General features: G+C 38.2%; 1 long non-coding RNA gene across 1 annotated transcript in view; it reads left to right on the top strand.

Moving 5' to 3' along the window:
• The window catches only part of LOC131492927 (uncharacterized), a 45576-nt gene extending 33635 nt beyond the window's left edge, over positions 1 to 11941 (top strand). Inside the window, exon 3 of the long non-coding RNA XR_009252352.1 lies at positions 11210 to 11941. This is a non-coding gene — a long non-coding RNA (uncharacterized LOC131492927). The remainder of the gene's footprint in view (positions 1 to 11209) is intronic.
• Positions 11942 to 25684: the final 13743 nt, after the last annotated feature.

Here is a 25684-nt window from a genome sequence, read left to right as displayed (position 1 = left end):
AAAGAAAATGAGTAAAAATAACCATAACACCAATACTTCAGAATTTCGTAAATTAGTATTGTAATTCTCTTCTTTCCATTCCATCCCACCTAAAACAGTTTATTCCTTTTCAGAAGTTTTTAAATAGAAATTTATAAAGATACTGCTGCATGCCTATGCATTTTGGTGAACAGCTTTGCTTTATTATTTCACAAATGTTGTGGACAACTTCCCAAATCAATATATATCAGGCAATTACTGTTGCATCTTAAATCTCTTAATTTTTTTTTTATTTTTTAAGTTTTTAATTTCAATTAACATACAGTGTAATAGTAGTTTCAGGTATACATTATAGTGATTCAAAACTTCCATACAACACCTGGTGCTCATCACAAGTGCACTCCTTAATGCCCATCTCCTATTTAATCCATCCCACCTTCCCTCTGGTAGCCATCAGTTTGTTCACTGTAGTTAAGAGTCTGTTTCTTGGTTTGCTTTTCCTCTCTTCCCTTTGCTCATTGGTTTTGTTTCTCAAATTCTACATGTGAGTGAAATTGTATGGTATTTGTCTTTCTCTGACTTATTTCACTTAGCATAATACTCTCTAGCTCCATCCATGTCATTGTAAATGGCAAGATTTCAGCCTTTATTTATGGCTGAGTAATATTCCATTGCATGTGTGTACAAACACACACACACACACACACAACCTCTTTATCCATTCATCAGTTGATGGACACTTGGATTGTTTCCATAGTTTGGCTATGTGGATAATGCTGCTGTAAACATCAGGGTGCACATATCCCTCTGAATTAGTATTTTTGTATTATTTGAGTAAATACTTTGTAGTGCAATTGCTGGGTTGTAGGGTAGTTCTATTTTTTTTTTTAATGTTTATTTATTTTTGAGACACAGAGAGAGCATGAACGGGGGAGGGCCAGAGAGAGAGGGAGACACAGAATCCGAAGCAGGCTCCAGGCTCTGAGCTGTCAGCACAGAGCCCAACTCGGGGCTCAAACTCAGACCTCGAGATCATGACCTGAGCCGAAGTCAGACGCTTAACCGACTGAGCCACCCAGGTGCCCCAGGGTAGTTCTATTTTTAACTTTCTGATGAACTCCATACTGCTCTCCAGAGTGGCTGTACCAGTTTGTATCTTAAATCTCTTTTGTTAAGATCCTACCTGGTTCTATAACATAGGAGTGGGTTGGATTTAAAGGTGGGAATCATTTAGGAACAGAGATGGGAAAAAGGCTGGGGAGCAAGCATAGCCTGAGAGACAGGACATTTCTGCCTGAGTTATCTTACATAGACAATCAGTAAATGGGTCCATGATTATTCACTAAGACCCCTCTCGGACGTTGTGCCTTTGTCTTAGATACAAGGTGGTCTTGACTTATTTGTCTAAGAACCAGAGAAGTGCCTTTGAGGAAGGTTGGTGGGCATGAGGGTCATTTGGGTGACCTTTCTTGGTTGGAAAGGAATGTATTTCAGTAAAAAAAAAAAAAGGACAAAAGGAAAGGGATAAAGAATGTATTATTTTTATATGATTAATAAAAGTAAACTTTGAAAAAGTTTGATACAGTAATTAAATAAACACATAGATTTCCATTAAGTTGGAAGTTCATGAGAAATAATATCCTTTCCTGGAATATTGAAACCAATTTCTGCTTTTCTTTCCAAGTTCCTTTTAAGGGAGGGCAGCCTGTAGCAAAAATTAGACTTCCGGACTCCAGAAAGTCATGGCTCTCTCAGTATGCCAGCTCTTCCATTCCCCAGCAGACCATCCTCTGTGGTACAACCACATGCTTGACAGATTTTTCATTTCAGATTCTGGATGTGTTTTCTGAAGGATAAAAAGTATTATTGCAGAAAATGTTAGTAAGAGTGGTGCTCCAAGAATCTCCTTGAAAAGGCAAGATAAGCCAGTCTCATTATTTTCCTGTTATACTCTTCGTGTTGTCTTTTTTATTCCCTCTTTTTATGCTCCCTGCCATTTGGGTCATCCTGATATTCCCCTCTCCCCTATTTTATTCTCCTTTGATGACCTTTAACATTTAACAGGTGAGACGGTCATTCATCACCTCATAGAGTCATCAAGGGCATCAGTAATTGTACCAGATGTTACCAGCTGGAGACTGGTACTTTATACATTGACATCATTTGTACATTTGTTGTTGCATTTACTACATTTTGATCTTTATATTTCAAACTAGAGGACAGATTCCATAGAGGTCAGTCTTCACTGTGTCTCATGCAGAACTTTGATGAAGTAGAAATTTAATAAATATGGGTGTTTTGTGCATGGTCTTGAGAGGAATTTGAAGGAACGGTAAGAAATAGGGGGCCCTAGGCCTAGGAATGAGGGAAGTTTTACCACAAATGAAATGTGTGGGGCAGATCAGGATGGTGTTGTGTGGCTGGTTAGGAAGTCCATTCAGGCAGGAGCCTCATGTTTGTGAAAGAGCATAAATTTAGACTTTGACATCTCCAATGTGATTATACTTAGAGTAATAGATACACATTACAGAATATGGAGTATGCAACTCTTAGAGCTTTTAGCCTATTAGGAGTCTATACCATCTACAGTGTATACTGAATTAAGTTTTCAATAAAATTACACTTGTATTATGGTCAGTGTAATTACATTGCATTCACCTGTTGATGGACATTTGGATTGCTTCTAGTTTTTAGCTATTGAAAATGATCTGCCAGAGTGCCTGGATGGGTCACTTGGTTGTGTCTGACTCTTGATTTTGGCTCAGGTCATGACCTCAGTTTGTGGAATCGAGCCTTGTATCAGGCTCTGAGCTGACAGCGTAGAGCCTGCTTGGGATTCTCTTTCTCTCTCTCTATACCTCCCCTGCTTGCTAACATGCACACCCTCTCAAAATATTTAAAAAAAAAATCTGCCATGCACATATGTGTGCAAGCATTCATATGGACATAATGTTTTCATTTATTTTGGGTAAATACATAGGAGTGGAATGGATAGATGATCTGGTAGGTGTATGTTTAATTTTTTAGGAAGAAACAACTAAACAGTTAGCCAAAGTAGTCGTACTGTTTTACAGTCCCAATTCCTCTACATCCAACACTTAGTATGATCAACTTGTTTTTTCCATTCTAATATATGTGTAGTGATATCTTATTGGTAAATGAGATCTCACTATACCCATATTCATTGGTAAAAATGAACCTTCCTTTAATAATATTAATACTTAGTAATACTTAGCATCTTTTCATATGCTTATTTATCATACATACACCTTTTTGTGTGTGTGTGTGTGTATATATATATGTATACTTTTTTGAAAAATTGACATTTTTCATTTAAACTTTGAGAGATCTTCATATGTTCTAGATACATTTTTTTTTTTTTTAACCAGATATAGGTAAATATTGCAAGTATTTTTTTCTCATCCTCTGGCTTGTATTTAATATCTCTTGAAGAGTCGAAGTTTTCAATTCTGATGAAGTCCAAATTACCAGTTTATTCTTATGTGAGAAATTCATCAAACCACATTTGGTGCTTGACTAGGAAAACTGACAGGACACATGATGCTGTTATACTCATGACAAACTCATAACAGCAGAAGGACACAAAACAAGATCAGCAAAGGGAAAGGCACTCAAGATGTAGTCTTGAGGGAATCAAGTGTAAGCTTCCAAGAGTCCTCTCTTTGTGGAGTCACAGAGGATGCACAATCTTCTAGCATCTAATTGTGATGACGTGGTCAACATGTTGTCTACCAGGGAAGCTCATTAGAGACTCTGTGCCTAGGGTGTTATTGGGAGCTGGTCTGTAGGCATCTTCTTCCTAGTATATATCAAAAATTCCAGACTCTTAGAAGGAAAACATGGTTTCAGCATAAGCCATATTGTTTGCAAGAACAGTTTGGGCTCAGTGTGCTACACTTACCAGTTGAGAATGGTGGGAATCCTCCTGAAGTTCATGTTTCCAGACACTCATAAAGGGCCAACCTTTCAAGCATGCTTTTCAAGGATAGCAGTCTCAGTCCTTCTATGTTAACTCTTATTTGTACAATTCTTTTTGGATCATCCTTTTGGTGTTGTGTTGGAGAAATATTCTCCTAAGCCAAGGTCACATAGATTTTTTCCTATGTTGCCTTCTAGAAATTTTAGTTTTGGCTTGAACATTTAGGTCTATGACCTATTTTGAATTATTTTTTGTATACGGTAATATTGAGGGGTTGAAGTTCTTTTTTATTTTTATTTATTTTTTAAAATGTTTATTTGAGAGAGAGAGATAACATGAGCAGGGGAGGGGCAGAGAGAGAGGGAGACACAGAATCCGAAGCAGGCTCTAGGCTTTGAGCACAGAGTCCAACACAGGGTTCAAAGTTACAAACTGTGAGATCATGACCTGAGCCAAAGTTGAATGCTTAACTGACTGAGCCACCCAGGTGCTCCGAAATTCACTTTTTTAAATGAATGGGTAGCCAATTGTTCCAGCACCATTAGTTGAAAGGATTATGTATCCCTCTCCACTTGCCTTTGTACCTTTATTGAATCAGTTGTCCATATATGTATGTGGGTCTATTTGTGTACTTTTTGTTTCATTGATATGTGCCTATCTTTACATCAATACTATATAGTCTTCATTGTTGTAGTGATATAGTAAGTCTTGAAATTAGGTAGTATTATTTTTCCAACTTTTTTTCAAAATTGGTACAACATTCCTAGATCCTTTGAATTTCCATATGAATTTTAGATTTATTTCATCAATTTCTATTTTAAAAATCTTGTGTTATTTTGATTAGAATAACATTGACTTAATTAATTTAGGGAAAATTAACATCCTACCTGTAATGAGTCTTCTGCCCATGAACATAATACATCTATCCATTTATTTAGTTCTTCAATTTCCCTCAGCAATGTATGTCTTCTTATACATTATTTGTAAAACAGAATTGTAATTATTATAAATGTTTCAAGCATTTGTAAACAGTATTTTTACAATTTTAAGAGAGAGAGGCAGAGAGAGAGAGAGGGAGACAGAATAGAAAACTGGCTCCAGGCTCCAAGCTGTCAGCACAGAGCCCAACGCAGAGCTTGAACTCAGGAACAGAGAGTTCACCACCGAGGCTGAAGTTGGATGTGTAACCGACTAAGCCACCCAGGTGCCCATGATTTTGATTTTTGATCTTTTTGATCAATTGTAGAAACAATTGATTTTTGTATACTTATATTGTGCAACCTTGATAAGCTCAACTTTAGCTTTTAGTTTTTGTAGATTCCATCAGATTTTCTACATACGTGATATTATTTGTAAATAGAGAATAGATCCAAATATATCCTTTCCAATTTGGAGGGTTTCTTTATTTCAAACTGGATGGAACCTCTAGTACAGTATTGAGTAGATGCAGTAAAAAAAAAAAAAAATCTTGTTTCTGGTAGTATAGGGAAAACATTCATTCACTCTTTGACTATTAAGTATGATGTGTATTAGTGTATATGTAGGTTTTTTTGATCTTACTCGTTTTGGAAAATGCTTGTCTACTCCTTTTTACTGAAGTGCTTTTGTTTTTTTCCTCTCTCTCCTTTTCATCTTGCACTTCTTGTTTTCCTTAAATCAGGAGTGAATGTTGGATTTTATCAAATGCTTATTTGGCATCTAGTGAGATGATCATATGCGTTTTATTTTTCATTTTGGTGATATGACAATATACATTTATTGCTTTTTAAATGTAAAACCAACCCATATTTTTAGAGTAAATCCCACAGAGTTATATTTTCCTTTTTGTGCATTGTATTTGACTTGTTAAAATTTTGAATAGAATTTTTATGCTTATATCAATGAAGTTATTAATAATCTAACAGGTTATTAGTTTGTAATTTTTTTTTCTTGCAATGTTTTTGTCTGTTTGACATCAGGGAAATGCTGGCCTCAGAGAATGAACTGGGGTTCATTCTCTCATAGTCTTTAATTTTCACTTTTCCAGAAGAGTTTGAATAAATGTATTATTTCTTCCTTCTTTTTTTTTTTTTAATTTAATGTTTATTCTTGAGAGAGCATGCATGCGTGCACATGAACGGGGGAGGGGCAGAGGGAGAGAGGGAGACACAGAATCCAAAACAGGCTCCAGGCTCTGAGCTGTCAGCACAGAGCCGGACGCGGGGCTGAAACCCATGAACTGTGAGATCATGACCTGGGCTGAAGTCAGATGCTTAACCAACTGATCCACCCAGGCACCCCTTCCCTAACTCTTTAGCAGAATTCACCAGTGGTGCCATCAGGTCCTGAAGTTTTCTTTGTAGGAAAGTTTTTAACTACAAATTAGCAGGATTTCAAAGAAATATATACACTTCTATGTTCAATGTGGCATTGTCCCAATAGCTAAGATGTGGAAACAGTCTAATTATGAATGGATGAATGGGTAAAGAATATATATATACACACACACACACATATGTACATACAACATATGTTATATATAGACAATTATATATATACTATATATACGTGTGTGTGGTTATACACACATACACATGATGGATTATTATTCAGTCCCAGGAAGAAAAGAAAATCCTGTAATTTGCAACAACATGAATGGAGAGAGGGCGTTATACTAAGTGAGATAAGCCAGACAGAGAAAGAAAAATACTACATGGTATCACTAATATGTGGAATCTGAATAAAAAGTCAAACTCCTTGAAACAAGTAGAGAAGTGGCTGTTAAGGGCAAGGTCATCACCTATGTTCCTCTGTGCTATTGTTTTTGTACGTTTTACTTGAGTTGTTATTAATCCCATACTACATTATTATTTTTGTTTAAACACTTGTGTTTTAAAGACATTTAAGTAATATGAAAAACTCATGTATTTATCCATCGAGTTACCGTTTTTGGTGTTCTTCACTCCTTTTGTGGATTCATACTGCTATCTGGTATTTTCCTTCTGCCTGAAGGATTTCTTTTAACATTTTTTTGTAGTGTAGGTCCACTGGTGATTAATTCTTTCAGGTTTTAGATGTCTGGAAAAGACTTGATTTTGTCTTCATATTAAAATAATTTTTTTGCTGGATACAAAATTCTAAACTGATAGGGTTTTTTTCTTTGACTAATTTAAAGCTGTTGTGTTAGTGTCTTCTCACATGCATTGTTTCAAAAAAATAACTCAGCTTAAAAAAATCTGCTGGCTTAAATATTTCTCTGCCCATAATGTGTCTTTTTCCCCCGCTGTCCTCTTTTAGCATTTTATCTTTATCACTGAGTTTGAGCAATTTGATTATGATGGGTCTTAGTGTATTTCTTCACTTTTTCTTATGATTGTGTTTCATTGAGCTTTTTGGGTTTGTGGATTTATAGTTTTCATCAAATTTGGACAGGTTTTGTCTATTTCTTGAAATTATTTCTTGAAATAGATGTTCTGCCTTCTCTCTTCTTTGGGACTTTAATCACATATATATATATTAGTCCTCTGAGATCATTCCACAGCTTACTAATACTCTTTAATAATTCTTACTTACTTTAGCATCCGTGTTTCATTTTGGATAGTGTCTAGGGCTAGGTTTTCAAGTTTACTGTCTTTTTTTTTTTTCTGTAATGTCTAATCTATAAATCTCATTTAGTGTACTTTTCATCTCAAACCTTATAGATTTTATGTTTTGAAGATTGATTTGTTCATGTCTCTACTTAACTTTTTCAGTCTTTGGAATACACTTACAATGACTATGGTGTACTTCTCTATTCTGACATCTATGTCAGTTCTTGGTCAGTTTCCATTGATTTGCATCTTCATTATGTGTTGTATTTTTTTAAGTTTCTTTAAATGCCTGCCTTTTTATGTGAGGCCAATCTTATAAATTTTTCTAATTGAATGCTAGATTGTTTTTTTGATTCATGTAGATATTGTGCTTTTTTTTTTTTAATCTGTGATATAGCTACTTGGAAATAGTTTAATCCTTTTAGGTCTTGCTTTAAGTATTTGTTAGGCATGATCAGAGCAATGCTTTATCTGGGCTGATTATCCCCCATTGCTGATCTAAGACCCTTTGTGTACTCTACCCAGTGTCCCATGGTTCTTGAGGTTTTCCATTCTGGCTCATGGGAATAGGAATTTCTCCCAGTCTTGCGAAGCCTAGCACTGTTACCTCTACCCTTTAAGGTCATTTTCTTTATTTCTTGAGTGGTTTCCTCACATGCATGTGCTCACCAGTATTTGGTTAAATACTCAGGACTGACTCTCTGAAGACCTCCAGGGTTTTGTCATATCACAGCTCCCTCCTCACCAGTTCTTTTTGTAAAGTGTAGCTGCCTTGAAGTCCCTAGACTTTTAGTTCAGTCTCCTCAGTTCAGGATGGAGTTGTGTTTCCCCTCCCTGCATTGTGGTCTGGAAACTGTCAAGAATGTATGCCATAGCAATTTTAGGGCCGTCTAGTTCATTTCCTGTTTATCAAAGATCAGTGTTCTCCTTTCCTGATGTCTAATGTCTTGCCATTGTTTCATATATTATGTCTATATTTTTGTTGTTCCAGGTGGGAGGGTATATATAATCCCAGTTAATCCATCTTCACTGGAGGCAGAAGTAACTGCATTTAGGAATATTTGGATCCTTGCAAGTCTTAATTTGGCATAATACAAGTGTTAACAATTCACAAATCTTATTTCCCTAAATTATTTGTCAGTAGTTCCTTTTGAAAACAAGAAAACTCTGTTTACTTATTCGTATTTACTGAGGGTAGGGGAAGGGTTGACCAGCACACCATAAATGTCTGTATTTTAGAGATGATCATAGTAAATTTAGATAATGGAGTCAGTAGGTCTGTGATTGTAGTAGGGTACAGATTATACAGAATTAAAGTGCAAGGGCAAAAGGGGACAGTGCTTCTCAGAGCATTCTCTACTTGATATATGGCATCTTTCTGAAGCTCATTTTAGCAGTCCCAAAGAGCCTAACTGGTCTAATGCAATGCAGTGGATTAGAGCACTACATATTGATTAGGCATCTGTTTATGCTTGGGAACGTATTAAGAACTCTGGAATTTCAATAAATTTTGACATGTGCAATTCTGTTAGCATGTTGCCTAGCCAGCTTTTAAAGCAGAATGGGGCCGGCCTTGTAGATGGAGAGTCTGGGCTTAGGTGGCAGGTACTACTGAATGTGAATCATGCCTCTGGCATTTATTATCATCTGCATGGCATACGGAAATATGTTTAATCTCACTAATCCATAATTTCCTGTTCTGAGTAATGAAGATAACCACACCTAAAGAAGTTGTGGGTGGGCATTAAATGAGACACAGTACATTACAATGTGGCTAGGCATTATGCTTGTATTCATTAGGATTGTTCAGAGAAAGAGGACCAACAGCGGTGTGTGTGTGTAGATAGAGATTTATCTGAATTATGGAGGCTGACAAGTTTAAAATCTGCAGAGTGGATCCAAAGCTTGGAGCTACAGGTAGGAGCTGAAGTTACAGTTGAAGTCCAAAGGCCATCAGCTAGGAAAACTCCTTGCTCAGGGGAGGTCAGTTTTCATTCTCTTAAGGCCATCCACTGATTGCTAACTCACATTATAGAGGACAATCTTCTTTACTTAAAGCCCACCAATTTAAATGTAAATCTCATCTTAAAACACCCTTGGAGAAATTTCCAGAATAATGTTTGACTAAATATCTGGGCAGCATGGCCTAGCTAAATTGACACATAAAATTAACCATCACAATGGTTATGTACATTAGCTCATTTAACTCTCTCATCAACCCTTTGAGGGCAGGTATTCTTTTCTCAGACTCACAGTGGGGATTTGAGGTTCAGGGAGATGAAGTAATTTGCATAAGACTGAGATTTGAATTCAGGATTTATTAGACTACAAATCCCATTCTCTTAAAAACTCTATTCAAAGATATCCCACCATAGTGCCTGTTCCATAGTAGGTACACAATTGAGGTTACCCCTCACTTCTTGCAGTGGGGAGTGTTTGGTTTCTATCCTTCTGTCCTTGACTAAGCTGTAAGTAATTCTGTGACCAGGTGAGGTCTTTTTGGTCTTGACTCTTTTTTCTTTTAATTTAAAATTTATTTATTTTGAGAGAGAGCAAGCGAGCATGTATGAATGCATGCAAGTGGGGGAGGGGCAAAGAGAGAATCCCAAGTAGGCTTTGCACCTCCAGCGTGGATCCTGACACAGGGCTCAAACTCATAACTCAGGAGATCATGACCTGAGCAGAAGTCAGATGCTTAACTGACTGAGCCACCCATGTGCCCCGGTCTTTCTCTTAATGCTTATTAGTGTATGGTACACTCAGGTTCTCTGTAAATTGATGCCTGAATACAGCTGGAAATACTATGGGGAACCTTTTAATCATTAAATAGTTTTTTTTTTTTCCTTGACTAATTACTTTGTATAAAGGGCCAAGAGCTTGGGAGAAAACAAAGCCAGATCTGGCGTGGATTCTACCCTCAAAAATCTTATAGTTTCATATTGGAAGTGTGGAATAAATTCATTCATTCATTTTTCATTCAACAAGTGACATTTATTTCCCTCTCTGTGCTAGGCTTTAGTCTAGGAGTTAGGAACACAGTGTAGACCCTTTATTAGTTTCTTTTTGCTGCTGTAACAAATTACCACAAACTAAAAGCAATACATTTCTGTTATTTTACACTTCTGAAGCCAAAGTCCAAAATGAATCTTAGAATGGTAAAACCAAAATGTTGGCAGGACTGGTTCCTTCTAGAACCTCTGGACAAATCCATTCTGCCTCTTCCAGCTTCTGGAGGTCACCTGCATTCTTTGCTCATGGCCTCACATCACATGCTTTTGTCCTTCTTCCATTGTAGCATTATCTTCTACTGACATCCCGCCTTCCTCTTACAAGAACCCTTCTGATTGTATCGTGCCCACTTCGATAATCCAGGATAATATCCTTATCTCAAAATTCTGAATTTATTCACATCTGAAAAGTTCTCTTAGCCATGTAGGGTAACCTGTTCACATGTTGCATGGATTAGAATGTGAGAATCTTCAGTCGACCTTTATTTAGCCTACCATACACCTTCATTCAGTAAATGAGACAGTAAAAGATTGGGATCCGATATAATATGTTTAGATAAGTGCTATAAATGGAATAAATTATGGTAGAGATATAGAGAATGATTAGTTGGGAGGAGTTCTTCTAGTGAGAGATTTGTCAGGGAGAACCTGGCTGGTGAGGTGACATTTGAGTAGGGGCTTTAGGACTCAAGTGTACCCCAAATGTTCCACAGCTGAGATCTCCTCATGAGCAACAGCCTCCTACCTGGAGAGAAGCACATGGCACTGTCCAGATTTCCTGTCATTGGCTTCAAGCTCTTGATGGCATTCCTGACTCGGATCAGTTACTCATCACCAAGACAACTGTGTCCAGGATCCAGGTCAACCCCAATATTCAAGAGACTGAGCAAGCAGATGCTTAGAGTCAAGGAGGAGCAGCAACCCTATCAGAAAAGCAGGGGGGGGGGGGACAGTTCAGTTTTAATAAATTTACCTGTAACTTTGCAATTACAAAGTCTAGAGAAAAATTTCTTTTAATCCAGCCTGTACATAAAGGTAATGCCATTTTGAAAAATAAATTTTCTTTTGACTACCCTTTGAGGAGGATTGGACCATCACCATTCATTCTCTGAGTCTTCTGTGGCTCTGGCCTGGGCTCAGCTCAGAACCAGCCAATTTTCCCCAGGATCTGTCCTGCCTGGGCAGGCCATATATCAGGAACTGGCCCTCACTGCCACTCCCCTCTGCTCCCAGCATGTGCTCCTGTGACCAGCTGCCTCCTGCCTGAGTCTCTAGCTTGTTATTTACTAGATATTTTTCCTATTTTTCCCACACTGCAATTAACATCTAGAAAGGCAGAGATCCCTATGCATAAAGCTTTGAACCATCACCTGAAAATACACCCAGCTGTTTCTATACTGGAGTTTAAGAGCATTTAGCTAATTACCGTCCTCAGGAAGAGAAAGCTTCCTAATGGAAGCAGCAAGATCTTTTCTGCCTTACAGTGGGAGCCAGTCACCAACAGATAAATAGGAGTTATGTTACACCCCTCCCCATTTATGCCTTCACAGGGGAGGGTGTCATAAAGTGCTGCCTCTGCAGGCCTAATACTATGATGTGTATTTTGACAAAGATGCTTTTTCAGAGCCATGAAAGTAAAAGCACCATAAAATCAGAAGGAAGCAGAGTATAAATTGAATCTGAATGAGTCCCAGCTCAGCTTTGCTATTGCACCTTGGTGAAAATGGCCTGACTCCTCTGTCCCCTCCAGCTGCTTCAGTGGCTGGACTTCCAGGAGCCTAATGACACAATGGTCACTTGGGTTGCACTGGCCTGGAGGGCCTGGGAATGGAGAGGAGGGAGGGAGACAGGCCCGGTCCTAGCAATGTGAGTACACAGAAGGTCTCTGGAAGTGTGTGTGCATGTTCATGGATACGTGTGTGTGTGTGTGTGTGTGTGTATCTGTCTCTTGGGGGTAATGTGCTGATGCTTGGCCGGAAAGCAGTTCATGGTTCCTGGCTCCTATGTTCTGATAGGTGGCTGCCCACTCTTTTTACAAGACATTGCTGAGAGCAGGCTTGCCCTCATTAATCACAGTAATAGCAATAAGTAGGCAATTAAGTTCTCTCAAGGATGCATGTAAGATTCCTTGGCTTTAGCAAAGCTGTACTAGTTGGTGGAGTTAATGGCAAGGAGCTGGAGCTATGAGTCTGGGTCAAGGCTCATTTTCAGGTTCAGAGAGATAATGACAGTCCTAGAATTGTCTAGTTTTCTCAGCGCAGGGAGGTCACCCTCAGGCTTGCTAAACTGTGAGCTCAGTATCCTAGGGGCTGAGATTTCTTCATCTCCCTGATGCAAGGGATAGCTGGCTAGCTGCTGCCCCCTGACCGTGCCAAAAATTCACCCTACTAACTCTTTCTTACCCTGGAGACCAAGGGGAGGATCCATTCCCCGATTGTGGCTCACACACTGTATCCTAAAAATGAGCACCAATCCACATCAGTGAACTGAATTCAAGACTTAAAGTACTGTTGATCTGATGATGATGAGTTTGGGCATCTTAAAGGCCAACTCCAAATCTGCCTATTAGCAGGATCATTGTAATGGTTTCTTGGAGTGGGAGTTTCCTTGAAGCTCTATCTTGCCCACCTCCAAATCATCTTGCTGTTAGACAACCTTCTTAAGTACCCTCACCATGGTGCCTTTGCTCAGGAGCCCTTCACATCTTTCTGTGTATGTGTGCAGGAAGCCAGCTCCCCTGCTGGGTAATCCTTGCTTAGTAGGCCCATTCAGCTTGTGTCCCAGCATGCATACTGTTTCCATCCTCCCCAGGGGTTCTCACCTGTGCTGGGCTCCCTCCTTCCCTTTTGCCTTTTCTCCTGATGTTCTGCTCATTTTAGAAATTTCTCTGCTTTCTTCTTCCCTTAAACAAATCCTCTTGATCTCTGGAGGGCTGTTATAAATCTTGTCCCCTTCGGGAAGGCTTCCCAGGTTGATCCCTGGCTGTACCAAACACTGGTTCTCTGAACTCTTCTTAGATCTGTGTTATACAACTGAAACTTTATACTGACTTGGAAGCTTCACTGTTTCCTTGTGTGCCCTCTATTGGGTCTTTTTACCCTGCTTCACTGGAAGTACCTGGAAGGCAGAAATCAAATGTTCAGTTATTCAATGGGACAGTTTGGAGTATGGGAGAGACAACAGACATGGGCACAGGAAACCAAAGAGCCTAGTTATACCATTTCCTTCCTGTGGGAATTTGGGGAAATTACTTATGTCTGCTGGATTTCCTACCAGAAGCATAAGCATCCTACTTAAGGTGTAGAGACTGCCCTTTCTTATCCCACATGATGCCCACAGCTCAGACCTAGGGGTATTCACTAACCCTGCTTCTTTCTTTTACAACTAGGGTAATCATTGGGATTATAATAAATATTCAGCTCTTCCCTTCTGGGCACAGTATAGGAATATACTAGTGCTTGGTCAATAAAATGTGAGCATGACTGACACTTGTCACTTCCCAGTGAAAGTGTCAATAACTAGAGCATGTATCAATGTATTCTCCTTTTCTCATGGTAATGGAGAAGTACATTGTTCCAAATGGTATCCACTCCCTCAGTTTGGGTCCTTGAGTGAAGATGTGATGATACAACCATAGCCTCCATCCTATCAAACAAGGTCATGTAGTATGAGAAAGAAACGAACCTTGGTTTTTCAAACCACTGAGATTGTGTTTCCCCCCTCCACTAGCAGTGTAACTTATGGTGTCCTGTGTGATTTACCATCTTCCTTATTCTTTGCCCCTGTTTTTCTTCGTCTTTTTCCTGATGTCCCTCATCATTAAGAGTATCCTACAGGTGGGCAGCAAACCCTCCATAAACAGTGCTAAGAGCATGATACTCTCAACAGTAATGTCTCCATCGATTTCAGAACGAGGGAATTCTCACTGCTCTTCTGGTGGGCAAACTTTGGAAGTGTCAGAGAGTATTTGGGGTCAAGCCAAGGCTTGGACTTTGATTTTGTAGGTGGTGAGTCATTACTTCCCCAACATATCCTTCTAATGTCCAAATCAAAGTGCTACAGAAATATGTAGAATATTTAAAATGTTAGAAGCAATAAAAAAAATCCTGTAGGGGCGCCTGGGTGGCGCAGTCGGTTAAGCGTCCGACTTCAGCCAGGTCACGATCTCGCGGTCCGTGAGTTCGAGCCCCGCGTCAGGCTCTGGGCTGATGGCTCGGAGCCTGGAGCCTGTTTCCGATTCTGTGTGTCCCTCTCTCTCTGCCCCTCCCCCGTTCATGCTCTGTCTCTCTCTGTCCCAAAAAAATAAATAAAAAGCGTTGAAAAAAAAAAAAATCCTGTAGAAGATTTGAATTAATAAGAACTCTTGTAGGCCTTTGTGATTTTTTTTTTCACACATTATACCACTAATATAATTTAATCTAAGTTATTGAAACCTTCAAGGATTTCTTGTGGTATCAGGATCTGGCAGGGTGAGTTGTTGGTGATATACAGAACAGATAAAGTTGATTTTGTTTTATCTACTATACTTTGAGAGATGTGAATAAACCCTTGCTCAGGATCTCTGAAACGGATGTCTGTGAGAGATCTATGGAAAACAAACATCCTCATGGAATGAACTCACATTTCATACGTTTTTACCCTTCACAGCCTCCAAATGTGCCTGCCCCACTGTGTCTGTAATAAGGATCTCTAAGAGAAATTCCAAGGAAGAGGAGGGAGGAACATGACTTTGCATCTAGACTGAGAAGAACAGTACTTATATAATTTTGTTTTTCTGTCTTGGTTAACCGAGACTTTAATTAACAGACTTGGCTAATGTCATGTTGTTATCTAACAGTGTGTCTAAGAAATAAAAACACTTCTTTTTCTCACTATGTGACAAGGTCCAGATGTGCTCAGATTAAGTGTAGAGTCCATATTCCAAGACAGGACTCAAGATTTTGTCAAAAACTCCATGAAAAAGGCAAGAGTGAGAGAAAGAAATTTACATGTTCCCAACCACGATGTTTGGTTGGAGATGGGGGAAGGGACCAGCTGGATGAAATGCTCTACAGCTACTTCAATCCCTGGATGACCAGGCAGAGAAAAGTCAGGCTGCAGGATGGTATAGCTGTTTCTAAAAAGGGGTTCCAGGCAAGTATGGTTTCTAGTAATATTTTTTTTTACAGGAAACAAAACACCACAGTACGTAAAATTTCTAGCAAACTTGCTTATTTTGTAGCAGCAGTTGGACGATAGAATGTACCCACCTCCTTCTCAATTCAGATGCTAGATATGAAAATTAAAGCTGTAATTTTTTTTAACTTAAAGAATCCCTGGACACAGTGATGCAATAGCTGATTTATATATGTGAGGACTTCAATAGCCATGATCTAAGAGAATTACAGCAATGTGACACACTGAAATACGCCTTTATCTCTCCAACTCAGCATGCGTGAGCATACTAAATACACAGATTCTTCAGTTTTACAGGAAAATCATGTGTGAATACTGAGTGTAACAAGCTTCGGAAGACTGGTAAATTCTGCACAGCAGAGTGTTTGCTAATGAAAGAATTTAGGAAAAACTAAAGTGGTAAGACAAAGTGAATGATTCTTCATTTTTCAAAATGATAAAGCAGGGTCAGTTGACTTCATACTTATTTATCCAGGTTGGAGAAAGGGAAAAACTGGGATTGGGTCCAGGAGACACTGAACAATCCCAGTTTGCCACCTTCAACCGTGTTACATTAGGTGGATAACTCAACTTCTTTGAGTTCCAGTTTCTAGATCAGTGAAGCTACTGACAGAAGGTTGTTTGGGAAACAAATAATATAATTCATTTGAAAATGCTAAGTAATTTGTAAAGAACATCAGAAATATGAGAAGTTAACGAGTGTCATTACTTTTGCTCTTTTTGGCGAAAGGATGACCAAATAACTGGTAAGACATATTTTCTGTATGTGTCTGTGAGGGTGTCTCCAGAAGAGATTAGCTTTTTAATCAGTAGACTGAGTAAAAAAGATTTTTACCAATATGGGTGAGCATCGTCCAATCTTTAGAGGGACTGAACTGAATAGAAAGGTGGGAGATGGGTAGATTTTCTCTCTTTGTTTGAACTGAGGTATCCATCCTGTTCTCAGGCTTTGGACTCCAATGAATTCCACCGCTGGCTTTCCTGGTTTTTCAGCTTGAACATGGCAGATTGTGGGACTTGTTGGCCTCTATGATTGTATGAGCCAATTCCTGTAGTCAATTTCTTATTTATGTATACTTCTATATATCCCAATAGTTCTGTTTCTTTGGAGAACCCTGATTAATAGACTCATGTGACAGATGACCATGAAAGACTCGAGAATATGGTTAGGGAGCCCTAAAGATCAACTGATCTCTAGGAAGTATTACAAAAGGTATTGGAAACCCAGCAGAACATGCTTTCTCTATGGCTGTGCTCTACCTGCTGCACTGGTTCTGTATCTAAAAGAAAGATTTCAGATGAGTTGTAGGAAGCTTAGAGACTGCGGGAGTGCTACAGGAACCAGAGGATGGAGGCACTTGCATAAGAAACCAGACCACCCAGGACAGGACTTTGGTCTGGGTTGGGGCAGCAGAGGAGCCCAGTGCATGTGATTGAAGTCTACAAAAACAATGAGTAGCGTGAATTCTGTTCACCTCGCTCTATGTAAATATAGGGACAATTTTAGAGTTTGAGAAAACTTTAGAACCAACTCCTTGAAATATGTGCACTCACAAAGGATGAACTTTCTGATTCAGAGATTTATCCTATCTTATTAATCTCCCTGCCAAATTGTTTCTTTCCAGTCAACCCACCCTTCATACTGTAACTCCAGATATACCTACAAAATATACATCTGATCACACCAACCCCATATTTGAACTACACATACCTCCACATCATAGACATAAGACTGTACCAACATTTTGCTCTGTGACCATAGCCAATAGTTATCTTAAAATCTAACCTTCACTATGGCCCTTGGAACTAAAGAACAGGAAAGAAAAGTCTTGAACTGCTCCTGGAAGGGCCAGTATTTCCCTTCTTTTTCTTGTTAATAGACTGCAGAATCAATTCTGTCATCATCCTGAGGGTATTGCTCTAGAGAAAGAGCCTGGGTGTTGGAGAAATCCAGCGGTATATGCCATTCCTTACCCGTTTCTTTGTTACCTTCCACTTGAGAGAATTTTGTGGTTCAGTTTCTTAAGATAGTTAGAAGCCTGTCTAGTTATTGCCCTAGAAACTTCTGACACAGATCTCTTGAGGACATCACATAACTACAGGGCCATAGGTATATCAGGCTGAGATTCATCTATGATTCTGTTTCTCATTTCAAATTAGCTGTAGCCTTTTGATAAACAGGCTCACCAGAGACTTGAACAATGGACACCAGGTGACAGCATTATTCAAATAACGAATTGTCATCAATGCTACATGCCTCAAATTTGCTGTGACACTTGAAAATTATGTGAGCCCCTGCCCCATGTAAAAACAACTTATTTTTCCAAGAGAAATTAAAGCCTAACTGAAAAAATCACAAGATATTAGGAGAAAATGCTTTCTAAAACTAGGTACAAAAATGTCTTCTCTCTCCATGTATTACCTTACATTGCTGTTGTCCCAAAGACTGGACCCTTAGGTTCTTGGTGAGAGCTGGTGTGAGCTCTGCCACTTGCTTCTTTCCCCGAACTTTGACTTCCTTCAGCTCTAATGTTCTACAAGATCTGAGCAAGTCTTGCTACTCCACTGTAGCCCTGAATCTCTGCAAGTTATATTCATGACAACTTTTTCTCCCTCTACAGTCTATTTTTATTCTCCTCTGTCAAGAGCTTTCTTCTTTCAAGTAGGTTAAACCCACAACTCAAGTCTGCAACCCAGGTTAAACTTTTCCCTCATCTCCTGTATGTAGGGGCCAATACTTATATTTATTGGGTTGGAAGGTCTTTTCTCTTCCCCATGGTTTTGAACACAAAGCAAAGCCTTTTTCTTTACATTATTTGTTTTCCTCGTTGAGTTTCTGATACCTCAGTTCCAAAGCCCCAAGTGATAGTTAATCGTTTAAATACTAAATCTTGAAGACTCATTTTATTTTTGAGATTTTTCAGCTACCCTACTCACACACATTTGTTGGCGATTTCTTCTTTCACTGTGATTGAAACTATGTTTTGGGTCTCTGTGATCCACAACCATCATTCATTGTTCATATATTGGTTGAATTAACTTGAACACACATAGTGCAGAGGTCCACAGAGGAGGCTGTACTAAGCTATAAAAATGTGTAGGTCAATTTTGCCTCAGGTATTTCCCTGAAACTGAATACAAAAATTTCAAATATGTAAAGGAAAACAAATACAGGACTTAAAATTCATTCATTCTTTCCTGCCAGTTCTAGCATCAAAAATCCCAAAGCCAGTAAGTACCATGCAATTGGAATCTGTTATTTCTAGCTGCCAAGTGGAAGATAAATTTCAGAGCAGTTGTTTCTTAGTTATTTCAAGGGATTGGGAGAGTTTATAACAGCCTTGGAGACATTGTGGCTATGGAAGAGGTGTTGTAGGTGTTTGTTATTTTAATGTGGGACTACCAGGAACCCTAGGGTCACGTGCATATTTTAAACTGGAACCTGCATATTTTTAACATATTTTAACAGCCATGGAAAGTGAAGGCCAGGGGGGTGCTGCTGAATCATTGGGATAAGAGTGCCTCCTGGATCCCCTTGACTGACAGGTAGAATATGACTTCTCAAAATAGTGCCTTTCCCAGCTCTCTTCCTGAGTGACCTTGGAAATAATCTGGAGCACAGCAGAACACAGGGACCCTTGTGTTTATTTGCTGCATTCAATAGAGCCCTGTTACTATAGGTGGTACTGAATGGGTCAAATTTTCCAGAAGGACCATCACCGAGGCATACCCACACCTGCAACTCTAGAATTCAGGCTTTAGCAGGAAGGTTCTGCCTAATAGTCTTAGGGGTTGGAAGTGTCAACATATTAAAAGTCAAGTATCTATCCAATAAAATTGGTTATCTACGCTGGAATGAACTAAATTTAGCATTTATTTTGTCTGTTCAAGGCTGTTAGTGGGCTCAACTCAAGGCCTTTCAGAGAATGAGGGCCATAGAGGAAGAAACAGATCCCTGAAGGTGAAATTTCCCTCTTAAGGAATGGACCCTATTGCTATCTTGGATATACCAGTCTTTCCCAAACAGGGCAGGTTTGAGGCAGAGCTAAGTAATGCCCCTAAGTAGCCCCTAGACTGCGAATCAAGAAACTTGATGATTAAATCTGTCCTTTCAGAATGGGCCAAGAGTCCAAATCAATTGCACTAATAAAGGAATTGACTTTAGGATTACCTGGGGTTCTAACCCCAGAACAACCCAAATACCTTTCTTGACTAGACAGAAGTAGGTCCAGAAAGTCAGTCAAATGGGTTTTATAATGCCTTTCTTCCTAGAACCTGAAAAAATTAAATATTTATGTATCTGGTGGACGAGAAACTTGAAAAGGTAACTAAAAAGACATGGGTAGGCCTGATTTGAACAAAATTAGGAGAGTGTGTTATAAAAGCAAAAATGTAGGGTGTTTTGAGGAGGAGAAAATATGTAGAAGGATTCTGAGAGATGGAGTGAAAATGTTTAGAAATGTCAATAAAATAGTCACCTGGGTGACTAAGTCAGTTAAGCATCAGTCTCTTGATCTCAGGCTCCTGAGTTCAAGGCTCATGTTGGGCTCCACTCTGGGTGTGAAACCTACTTTAAAAAATGTCAATTAAATCTGGCAACATGTACTTTTTTGGTGATCTTGACAAGAGCATTTCTATTTGGAAGAACCCAAGATGATGCAGGACGAGGTATTAATGTGAGGTAAGTAAGTAAAGGCAGTATATCTAGAAAACCAGAGCATTTAGGTTTGGCAGTGAAATGAATAAGAGAAATGGAATGGTAGGCAACCTTAATGGGGAGATAAAAGAGAGAATACCCTGAGAAGCAATGAAGTAGAGAAGTGAGAGTCTTGACTGAAAAGAAGAGAAGGATGAAGAGTCCTAGAATACTGGGACTTAAAAGCAAGTTCTCAGAGCAAAGTAATGGTGTACGTAGGAAAGTACTTCCAGGGATCTTTGGGCCCCAGCGTGGCACAGTAGTAGTCCTGTCTGTAACTAGAAAGCATGGACCACGTGCACCTGGGTAATGAGCATCTCAACACTAACATATGTGCAAAGGTAGTCAATAACCAAATGAGTTTTCTATACTTCCTGTTGCTGTATAAGTACCGTAAGATTTTTCATAACAAATGTTCATGTTGGGAATTCCCAAGGATTATTGAAGTTGAATTTCTCATTTGCTTGAGAGATTGGATAGAGGCAGAAATATCTTCAGGAAGGTTATAAGTGGTACATAATAGACAAGTCGAAGAGTGTCCTGATGTGAAGGAGGAGGTGTGCACAGGAATCAGATTATGTACAACTTTACAATGAGAAGTATAGGCCATATCTAAAATGTTTCCTAGAAGATTCATGAAGAATTGTTTGATCAGAGACTAGTAATAGGGTGTTCATTTAGAAGGTTACTAGAACAATAGTTCAGTGGAGAAATGATAGTTGCTTGCAGAAATGATACAATGATTTAAGGAGATTCAGTAGATTTAAGACCTATCCCAACAATGGCATTGACTATACTGAACTGAGGAAGAAGTTACCAAGTATAGTTTCCAGGTTTCTAGAAAATAATGGAGAGTTATTTTTAACTTTAAAATGAAAATTCATAAGCAAATATGTATGCTGATTTAAAAAAATGTAAATGAGAAGAGACACGGGTAATGCAACAGAGAATGGATAACTGAAGAAAAAAATTCTTGAAGACAGCAAGAAGTAAAATCCACAGGACAGGTTGATAAATGGTATTTAATGGGAATGAGGAAATTATTTATTTGTAACAGGACTGAAGAAGAAGATGGCTTCAAGTATGTTTATAAATTTGGTAAGGGAATTTGAAGATATATGTGTGCTTGGCTTTTTCCTAATGATGTATGAGAGAATTAGTTGAAGTCTGGAGGGATGTGAGAGCAGTCAAGACGAGAGGGAAGAAGGTACAAAGGACTGACTTTGGGCAAAAGAAAGCAAGCTTACTAGAGAAACTTGCTAGGGTTGCTAATCAGTGTTGAGAGCCAATCTAAGGTCTGTGTCCATTAATTTAAGGTTACATTCAGTCATAGTGATTAGAAGATTTCCTTCAGCAAGGATCAGAAAATAAAGCTTTGGCCGCATTTGTTTGCCTTTTTAGAAGAAACATGAGTGAGCAGAATAATCCAGAAGAGTAGAGTGGAAAGTCTCCTAAGAAAATGAAACCAGAGTCATCTGGGGAATTTGGTTTTTTGGACACGTTGTCCTTTGTAAGTTCTAAGAAAGGCAAGGGTGATGGCAAGTGTGGGGAGTTTGTTAGTTTGATAAGATGAGGTATTTGCTTGTGAGAACTTCTATTTTTCTTTATGAAAGACTACAAAAAAATTAACTGCCAGTGGGGAGTAGGTTTTTGGGGTAGGGAGAGAAGAAAAATCTGAGGTTTGAGAAACTTAACACCATGTAATTGGTAGTTCTCTTAAATATGCTTCCATTGTTTGAGCGTGTAAGATATTCCCTGTTTTCTGATACTTAAAAGTGATGTTGAACAGTCTTAGCAACAAAATAATTCTATTTGTGGCCATTTCCTTAGCATAAATTATCAGATTTAGAAAAAAAAATGTTTTCTACTTTTTGTACTTTTTCATTCCTTAAAAAATTACTTCTAAATTTTTTTTAAAGAAAGCATTCACTGTTAAAATTTAATTAACAGAGAAAATCTTATAGTGATGCCCTGGCTGAGAATGCAGCAAAGGACAAGATACACAGTCTGGTGTAAATTACTGCATTCGGTTTCACAAAGCTTTCAGTTCCTAAAATTGAGGTATCAACACCACTAGTGTTTTACATGGATTGTGTGTGGCTGTGTATAGGATAGAATTCAGCGCATATAATTCCGGGGCCTGATGTTAGCTCATTCCGAAAGAATCCAAAGTGAAGGCAGCAGCCTGATCTAATTAATCCTCCTTACTAAAATTTTAGATTGATGAAATTTGGATAATTCCCTTGGATCTCTGGGGACTGTCTTCATGACTAGCATTAAGCAAGCTATCAGTAAGAAAATTAGGAGGCAGGATTCAGTGACTAGGTCTACAAATAATTAGTATTTTCATTTTCCAGAGAAAATCTAAAAAATGCTCACATCTTTTCCAGGTGAAAGCATTCCACCAGGCTTGATGATTTAAATCAATCTACTTGTTCATTCTTTAACAAAAAAAGATGATTTTGCATTTTTTTTCCATGCCAAATTGAACTCATTCAGTCCTTCACTCATTCATTTAACCAACACTTCCTGAACACCTTGTACATGCTGGACACTTGCCTTGTCACAGGGAAAGCATGGATGGGTAAAATTATCTTCTCTTTAAGATGGCCATATTTTATGGGTAAGAGAGAAGCGGATTTAATAACAATGTGTTAAATTTGGTGGTAGAAATACGCACAACGCATCATGGAAGCCTCAAGGAAGAAGTCCAAGAGACACTGGGTCAGAAATCCTCCCAGCAGGCAGAGATGTATGGTGGGCGGGTTGAGCTATGCAGTATGAGAAGGTTTGTCAGTCAGCTGAGGAGTGTTCTAGAATGTGGGACCATTTCTTGAGTTTAACCCAAATGTCAGCAGCCTCACTTGGTCATGATACCACAATAAGAGTGACTACTACTACTTGTAAATCTGTAATTTTTTGAACATTTGTCTAGTAACCCAACTGTAAGAAATTAATTACCTTCAATGTGGCCTCCCAGTTACAGCTGAAGACTTTCTGCGGTATTTTCTCAGATTTTTCTCTGGAAGACATTTCTTAGATTCCTCCATTTAACCATCCATCCTAGGTTGTTGTCACAGTCTTTAACTGGTCTCTTTAGACTGCTCATGTCTCCTCCTAAATCACCACTTGTGGTGTGAGGGGACATCTCCCTGAAGTTCAGATTCAATCAGTCTTCATCCTTATTTAAAATCACACACTTAGGTCTTATTATAACCTGGATCCTTAACAAATTTCCATGCCAATTTGTCCCTTTTTGGGTATGAAGCAAAAAATGTGACCTACTGTTCATATACTTATTACTTAAACTACTCATTTAAAAAGAGCAAACATAACCACTTCTTTTCTTTTTTGACCCGCATACAAAATAGTGCACTATAAAATTTCCCTGCTGATTTTCTCACTTTTTCTGGATATTGTTCCATATCAATTAATACGGACCTTTTGCTCTGTTTTCTATAACTGCATGTTACTTCATTGCATGAATGTAGTGGATTAAATAGACATCAATTCATGGATATTTTAACTTCTAATCTTATGCTTACAGTCAGTGTGTCAATAAATAAATCTTGGGCATATTTGGGGAGGTATGTATTCCACATGTTTAGAAGTGGGTTGCATTGTCAAGGATGAATTCACATGTCATCTTGCTGGATAATCCCAAACTCTACTCCATGGAAGTTTATATTCTTTTCCAATCGCAGTAGCCAGATATGAAAGAGATTCTTACCTTCCACACTCACAAAAACTGAGTTCAACCTCATGCTTTCGGATTTTTGCCAATCTTTTAGTTAAGAAATACTATTTCATGTTGTTGTCATTTTTTTCTTTATTATAAGTGAAGTTGAGTGACTTTTTATGCAGTTAAGATACATTCTTTGACTTATTTTGTTTTCTAAATATCTAATAATGTATTTTGTCTATTTTTTCTGTTATGGGTTTTTCCATTTTTGTTCATTTAGGTGTTCTTGATTTTTAAGAGTTCTTGCTGTATTTAGCAGATTAGTCTTCTGTGGTATGGGTTGTAAATGTGTTTATGCAGTATGCCATTCACCATATATTTTTTTAATTCTTTAATTTTTTAATTCCAGTGTTTTTTTTTTTTTTTAAAATTCTTCGGGTAAATAGCCAGTAGTGGAATTACTGGGTCATAGTGTAGTTCTATTTTTAATTTTTTGAGGAATCTCCATACTGCCTTCCATAGTGGCTGCACCAGTTTATATTCCCACCAATACACAAGGGTTCCTTTTTCTCCACATCCTCACCAACACTTGTTTCTTGAGTTTTTGATTTTAGCCATTCTGATAGGTATGAGGGGATATCACATTGTAGTTTTGATTTGCATTTCCCTGATGAGGAGTGATGTTGAGCATCTTATTATGTGTCTGTTGGCCGTCTCTATATCTTTGGGGAAATAACTGCTCGTGTCTTCCCATTTTTTAATTGCATTATTATTTTTTTGGTTTTGTATAAGTTATTTGTATATTTTGGATACTAACCCTTTATCAGATATGTTATTTGTATATACTCTCATTTACTAGGTTGGCTTTTAGTTTTATTAGCTGTTTCAAAGGCAGAAGTTTTTTTTATTTTTTTTTATTTTTTTTTATTTTGATACAGTCCCAATGGTTTATTTTTGGTTTTATTTCCCTTAGAGGACCTATCTAAAAAGATGTTGCTATGAACAGTGTCAGAGACCTTACTGCCTGTGCTCTCTCCTAGGATTTTTATGGTTTTAGGTTTCACATTTAAGTTCTTAATCCATTTTGAGTTTATTTTTGTGTGTGGTGTGAGAAGGTGATCCAGTTTCATTCTTCTGCCTGTAGCTGTCCAGGTTTTCCAAAATCATTTGTTGAAGAGACTGTCTTTTCCCCATTGCATATTCTTGCCTCTTTTCTTAAAGATTAATTGACTGTGTAATTGAGGGTTTATTTATGGGCTTTGTATTCCGTTCTATTGATCTGTTTTTGTGCCAGTACCTTACTGTTTTGATTATTACAATTTTGTAATGAAACTTGAGGTCTGGAATTCTGATACTCTGTTTTGTTTTTCTTTTTCAAGATAGCTTTGGTTATTCAGAGTCTTTTGTGGTTCCATAATAATTTTAGGATTGTTGAGGATTCTAGTTTTGTGAAAAATGCTGTTGGTATTTTGATACAGATTGCATTAAATCTGTAGATTGGCTAGTGTAGACATTTTAACAATATTCTTTCAATATTTTAACAATATTCTTTCAATCCATAAGCATGGAGTGTCTTTCCGTTTCTTTGTGTCATCTTTAATTTCTTTCATCAATGTTTTATAGTTTTCAGAGGAC

Source organism: Neofelis nebulosa, chromosome 13 (genome assembly GCF_028018385.1).
Source record: "Neofelis nebulosa isolate mNeoNeb1 chromosome 13, mNeoNeb1.pri, whole genome shotgun sequence".
Lineage (NCBI taxonomy): Eukaryota > Metazoa > Chordata > Mammalia > Carnivora > Felidae > Neofelis > Neofelis nebulosa.
The sequence above is the reverse complement of the archived record's forward strand: the minus strand, read 5'-3'. Positions and strand labels throughout refer to the sequence as shown.